The sequence below is a fragment of the Urtica dioica genome, chromosome 11 (assembly GCF_054948205.1).
Source record: "Urtica dioica subsp. dioica isolate 48M chromosome 11, U.dioica_male_clone48M_v1_H2, whole genome shotgun sequence".
NCBI classification, from domain to species: Eukaryota; Viridiplantae; Streptophyta; class Magnoliopsida; order Rosales; family Urticaceae; genus Urtica; species Urtica dioica.
Window position 1 is genome coordinate 13,995,499 of NC_142766.1, and position 7,624 is coordinate 14,003,122.

Sequence of the window (7,624 nt, forward strand, 5' to 3'; positions counted from 1 at the left end):
TTCTTTAGAACACTATAAATAAATTTTTAAACACCTATATACAAGCAATTTACTATTGTAGTAATATGAGTGACAGTTAAAAATTATTGACACCATATATTTGGATAATTTTGTAAATTTTGTTGATTTTACACAAATTTTGAATGTTAAAAAAAACCTATTATTTACCCATATTATACAAACAAAAAAAATCAAGTTTAATTCACAACTTAAATATCTTGATTGTATCCGCTTTCTAGATCAAGGTGCTGATTTTAATATTAATTACTCTAATACATGATAAGGAAAGACAAGAGCGGCTAACTTTTTGCTAAACATTTTTACTCCTAAAAAAGATACATGAGTTGGAATCAGTAAGAAAAAAAGATGATAAGAAAAGGCTTAGTTTACTTGTAGTCTAGATTAATTTACCTTAAAAAAAATTTAAAATTTCCTTTATAGTCGAGACAAACCGAGGCCTGAAGCGAAAATTAATTATTAAGCCTTAATTTTTTTTCAATGCAAATAGATTTTTTTCGTATAGATAGACCCATAAAAGACTAAATAAAGATTAAAAAAATAGATTTTTTTTAGTGCATTGTTCTATTTTAATGATAGTTTTAAGAATTATAAACAATTTAAAATAAATATGTTTTAATAGGTAGAGGGGGCAAAATTGTCTAAATAAAAAGATGAGAAATCAAGATACCATAATCATAAAAGATGAGGATTATTTGCGTCAAAAACTTTGAAATATTATGATAAAAAATACTATAATCTTTAATTTGGATAAATTTCATAACTAACCTAAAACATGCCTCACTTTTCATATTTCACTAATATTTTCAAAATATTTTACTAGTAATCATTTCTCTTTGTTTTTGACAAAAATACCCTTATGTTTAAAAAATTTAGTCAACAATTATTGAAATTTGATCACCAATTATTGAAATCTGATAAAAAAGTATTGAAATCTAATTAACTGTTATTAAAATCTTATTAACTATTATTGAGATCTGGTTAAAAGTTAATGAAATTTGGTCAATAGTTATTGAAATATGGTTAACTATTGAAATCTGAATAACTGTTATTGAAATCTGGTCAACAACTATTGAAATTTGGTACTCTGGTTAACTGGTATTGAAAACGATTATTTATGAAAATTAAAAGGTTCACCGGCTAATATTGAAAAAATTTATATAAAAAAAAATCACTTTCGACTATTTTCACCTTTAATTTTAATTTTGACTAATATAATCCAACAAAAAAAGTAAATGATTTTTTCTTTTTATGAAAAATATAATGGGCCTTTTATAACAATTCACTGATTTTGGGCCTTCATCCAAATTCATTGAATCCTTTAGGAAAATGGCCGGATCTACTACTCAATTCAATGATTTGGACCAAAATATAGAGTTTCTTGTTTTGGACACTTTTAGTAGTTACTTAAGTGAGCAAGTACATATTTTCCCTAACCTTCATTCTTCACATTATCTTCTTCTTCTTCTTCTCTCCTTACCCGCGCGACATTGGAGAGCAAACAGAGCAAGGAAAAAAAAAATTACAGACCACATCATCCAAGCTCTCTTCCCAGCCGGCCACCCAAAATCATCACCACCACTTTTCCTCGCCTTCCTTCTTCCTTTCCTATTCTTGTGCGCCACCACCGAGTCTCCTCCATCGCGCGACTCATAGCCACCGATCCTTCACCGCGCGCGCGCCGGCCGAGAGAAGGGAGAACGCCGCTGCCGCCGAGGCCCAGCTTGGACGCGCACCTCGACCACTCCGATCATCTTCTCCTTGCTTAGCTCTCTCACATGGATCGCTGCCAAGGAACGAGCCCAGGCGCGCGACCACCGAGTCTCCTCGAGCGCTCGACCGCCGTGAAGTGTGCGCCGCCGCGAGCTAGGAGAAATGTCGGGAGGGAGAGAGAGCTTGTGGAGGAGGCCGGATTTCAGGAACATAGAAAGGTGATGAGATTTCTTCAGATTGGAATCCATGTTGATTAGGGTTAGGTTTTGATTTGGGAGTTTTGGTTGTGAACGTGTTTTGATGATTTTAGTTGAAGATTTGAATTGCTTTCGGTGATGATTCTTCTGGTTATGGGTTTGTTCTTGGTTTTGAACGAGTGTTGTTTTGGATTGGGTCTTGGCCGTGAGCTTGGTTTGCTTGTGTGTTTTTGGCTGTGAGCTAAGGTTGGCCGTGAGCTTGGTTTTGGTTGTGAACGTGTTTTGATGATTTTAGTTGAAGATTTGAATTGCTTTCGGTGATGATTCTTCTGGTTATGGGTTTGTTCTTGGTTTTGGACGAGTGTTGTTTTGGATTGGGTCTTGGCCGTGAGCTTGGTTTGCTTGTGTGTTTTTGGCTGTGAGCTAAGATTGGCCGTGAGCTTGGTTTGCTTGTTTTTGGCCGTGTTTTACGTTTTGGCCGTGTGGTTCTTTTGGCTGGGAATTCTGAAATGTGTTGTTGTTGTTGTTGTTGTTGTTGTTTAGTGTCTTGTGATAGAAAATCAGAGCCTCGAGAGTTCTTTGTGTTTTAGTTGATGAATCGCTCAGTTTGATTTGATGATTGATTTGGAAAATGGATTTGGGAGTTGAGATTTTAATCGAGATTTGATTTGAGATTTGATATTTCATTCGGGCTCGGGTTTCTGTTAGTTAATTCTGAGATTGAAATGTGGTTTTTTTTATGAAGAGTTAAGTAATTTAGAAATTGACTCGATGTTCATTTCTGAATTTCACAGCTCAGTCGCAGATCAAGTCAAAGCGAGCGAAAATCGGCGGAAACTGAGCGCGTCGAAGCCAAAGAGTAGTGAATTCAGAAAAAGATTTTAAACCTCGATCTCACTCGTGAGTCGTTTATCGCTTTATATCGTTAGACTCGAGTTTTAATTTTTGGATTTGAGATTGTATTCAGGGATTATTAATTATTTATTTAAGAATGTTCGAGAATTTAAATTCTGGTTAATTAATTCAAAATTCTCGGTTTGTATGATTTTTCGGATTATTCATTTAATTTATTTAAGACTCATTAAATTCTCGAACCCCTGAACCGACTCGCAGTGAATCCCGATAACGAACCTTAAGCTCGTCAGCTTCTCCCGATGAGCTATTGTCATTTATGTTTAGGAATTAAAGACGTAAAAAAGACACAAATTACTGAAATGGTAACATATAATTAGTCATTCATCCATTATTGAAATACACTCCAAGTTTCAAAAAGACATATAATTAGTTATTAAACTATAATAACTGAAATTAGTTCCAAAAACACATACAACTATAATAAATCATCCATTCCTCTCGGACAAAGGAACTGGACTGTTGCATGTAGTCCGGTTGTGATCAACTTCTCCACATCGCGAACACTTCCTAAGAATAGGCTCTTCCCCTTGAGAATGTATCCGTCTCTTCTTCGGTCTACCGACGACACGTGATCTGTATGTCGGAGGCTTGTCTCTCATTTATACAACAAATATGTTCACTCTCATACCTGAATAAGAAAATTAAAAAATCAGAATAAATTTAGATTGATATGTATAATTGTAATAAAAACTGTCATAAATTGTAGACTTATAAGTCTACAATTAATAACAATTGTAGATATCGACGTCTAGAGTTGTAGTAACTGTAGACTTATAATATCTACAATGAGACTATTTGTATATATGTATATCTACAATTACACCAATTGTAGATATACATGTCTACAATTCTTGTAATTGTAGACATATAGGTCTACACTTTGCGAATTTTCTCGCACACGCAAGTGCACGTGGTCGCAATAGTAATAAATCGTAAGAACGAGTCGATCCCTCGAGGATTAGCTAAATAAGGAATCCGATAATCACAAGCTAATATAGAACTAAATATAAGTGATTGGATTGTTGTCACAAAATTTAACTAACACGTCACAAAATTAAATAACTAGTTGCACAAAAATTTTATTGGATAAAGGGAAGGATTATGGTTCACGGGTTCACAAAACAACTTGGATTCGCTGAATTAAGAAAAGAAACAAGCTATTGAGATTCACATTTTTCACTACTCATACTCAATTTAATAGAATTGGTAGATCTCTCTCAAGCATCTAACAACCTAAACCGATACCGGAATATCATCTTTCGATCTCAACTCCTTACAAGCACGGCTAGCATAAAAACAAGAGTATTCTCACGAGTCTAGAACAACCTAGCTATATCTAGCCTAGGAATGAATTCTAGTAATCCACACAAAAACACAACAACCTAATCTTACTCAAGCATTAGAGTTGAACATAAAACAAGCATGAGTTCATGACATTCATACAAGCATTAAGCATAGTTATGGATTAAGTAAAAGTGATGAGAAAAACAACAACCTAACAATTCTAATATCATGAATCCTACATCGTAATGAACCCGCTACACCATAGCCCTATATGAGATTAGTTCATATTGATGACTTTGACAATAAACATACACAAAGATGAACACAAGAACAATGAAGCAAAAGACATCATACTTGAATTAAAAAAGAGTAAGAGATAGAGAATAGAACACTGTTTAAAGTCGTAGCAATGGTAGAACTCAGCAACTCAATCCTTGTCTTCAAATTTGAGCTACAAAGTATGAACAAAATGCTGGAAAATTTCAACAAAAGAAGAAAAACTATAAGATGAAAAAGTGTTCTTGGTTGATTCCCTAAAAAATCCTTTCATGCATGACTTCTTCTGAAAGTATTTGTGTTTTTAAGGTTGAATGGAGTTATTTTCAGAGCCATATGGACCTTTCATTTTGATCAAATGGCCAAAATTCGCTCAGAAACGCAACATTGGAAAATGCTATTTTTGGGACCGCGCGGCACGCCCTTTTGTCTGTGCGGCGCGCAGTCTATTTTTCCGGCTTCGCGCGGTCCGCGTGTACGACTTTGGAGGCGAAAACGGAGAAATTTTCGTCCGCGCGGCGCGCGCTTTTTTCCGTGCGCCGCGCGCTTCCGGTTCGCTGCACACCGCTTTTTAAACGGTCGTAACTCCTAGCTCCGACGTCCGATTTCTGCAAATAAACATGTGTTGGAAAGCTAAGAGGGAGCTCTATCCAATTCTTGAAGTGGATCATCCAAAATCATCATTTAAAAATCCCAAAAATCCTGCGGAAGAGGACGTTGTTCCTTGTTTTGCTCCAAGTTGTCCAAATGTGTATGAATCTCCTTTAAATTGTTCAGAATCGTCACATGATGCGCTAATAACCTCCTCAAGACCCAATTGACCTCTTAAACCTGAAAATCACTCATAAACACACAAAAACTATCAAAAACACTTGATGACTCGTTAGTTTGTAGTCCGAGAAATAGGAGTTTTACGCGTAATAAACGCACCTATCAAATCTCCCCAAACTTAAACCGTTACTTGTCCTCAAGTAACAAAAAGAACAAAAGCACACAAAAGAAGTTATCTAAACAAAACGGGTAAAACTTAGACCTTGCAATACTCAACCAACTCGTGTTTGCCTCAATTAAAATCTATAGACTTACATAAACCCGGAAACCCACAATTTTAATGTTCAAACCAACTGCCAAATGAGATAGAAATCATAAGAGCTCATGTTACCTTAGACCGTTTGCAATGCTTACCCGTCTCGTGAGCTTTCGGGCACCAAGTCTCGTAGGCTTTCCAACCTCCATCGAGAGAACATAAAAATCGAAAATGAATAGGAATTTGTTTTGATTCAACACACCCATATGCCCCATCTTCTCCCTTGATCTCCACTAATGTGCACACATCATATCTAGCCCGTCAATGAGGTCTTAAAAGGCTTGTAATGTTCAAGGTAAGGTCAAAGGTATGGAAAGAAAATTTTAGTGGCTCAAGCATCAACTTTAGCGACTCAAATCTCACCCAAAAATACAACCCTCACATGAAGTTCACTCACTCACCCATCCCTACGTTCTTGGCATCAAATTTCGCCCAACGAGAACGTTTTACTTAGTGTTTTTATTTCCCGTGTTTTCCCCCAAACTTCGACTCAACAACAACAAGCGACAAGTCTCTAAAACAAAAACATAGAACACCACGCCAAAATAGAAATATATGAAATAAATAAACACTTTTTTATTCTTTTTTTTTCCTTCTATTTTTTTCAGATTTTTTTTATTTTTTTTTTCGGTACATAACAATATAAATAATCACCGGCGTGGTGTGTCTAGTGGACAATGTAATATGTAGAGATGAGTCGGAGAACATGTCATAAAATAGAAAGAATTCAGTCAACAATGAGACTCAAGAGTCGCTAAAGTCAATGGGGTTCTTTGTGGGATTTTCAAATAATCGGTTCGGCTTTTTCTGACTAAGTATCGAGAATGGATAGTGTTTGGCCTTTTGTGAGTGGATTCTAAAAGATAAACAATTATGGGTTGGCTTTTTGGCTTGACGGGCTATTCCTAATACCTAAATCATCCTTGCTAGATCAATGTGCACTCAATTTCGCTTCGATTAGGGATCAGATAGGGTTCTAGTGTGTTCGGTGTTCTCTTTCAAACGATCAGCTAGACTACTCTTCAAGGTTTCTTAAGCTTCGAGACATACATTATTTGGGTCTAGTATGGCAACAATAGAGCTCAACAACTTCTTTCACACAATGTACTTCATAGGTTAGAGTCCAAATCGAAGGCTTAAGATTATCAACATCCTTGGCAAACACATATGAATCAATCAAAGCAAGCAAGCACTTAGTTCTACCTAAAAACACAAAACAAAACTAAAAACAAACAACCTAATAATAAACAAAAGTTCCCGCAAGTCAAGAAAAAATTCCCCTCAAACTTAGGATGCTACATTGTCCTCAATGTAGACTTGAAAAACGGGGAGAAAAGACTTACCTTGCGGGGGTGGTGATCGCCCCTACTCGCGACCTTTTTACTTAACGTGGAGGATCTTCTTTTTCCTCATCTTCCAATTTCGATCGGGAGGCCTCGTCCATTGATTGACCCATGTAGGAATAAGCGAGATAGCATGATGGTTCTCCGAGTGTGGATAACTCGGCGGCTGTGGAGGCGTCGGATCGCGCCTTTTCTTTCTCCATGGAGGCGGTGATGGGCTCTTCTTTTTCCTCCACGACGGTGTCTTCCTTCGTCTCCAAGGAGGTGGTGGAGAGGTGGACGAATGGGGCCGATGGAGATCACCACGGATTTGTTCATGCTTGGCACAATGAGGCACATGGGTTGGCCCTCATTTGTGGTAGTTTCTCCGCGTTTTCTTGCCACCGAAATTGACAAGCACCGAGGAATTTGAAGATTCCAAGGAAGGTCTCCTTGAGGAGCTTGAAGCTTGTGACATGAAGGATAGGGAGACCATGCTTCTCAAGTATCGGTGATAAAGTGACAACGTCAAGGAGACGTTGTGGGCATGTCTTCTTTGGGAGAGAGAGGATTGGCGGTGGTGAAGTGGGCGGTGGGTTTGTCGGTGAAGAATACGACTGAGAAGAGGTCAAAGTTCATTATACTATATTTTTTGATGAACGTGCTCAAACCCGACAACCCAAATTGGCTGATATAGAACAACATTTATTATGTGTATTGCATTTCGATAAACTTTTTTTAATGTATAAATTGATTGTATTTTATTAAGGTACCGAACATGAACTATGTCAAGTTGGTCGACAACTTGGACA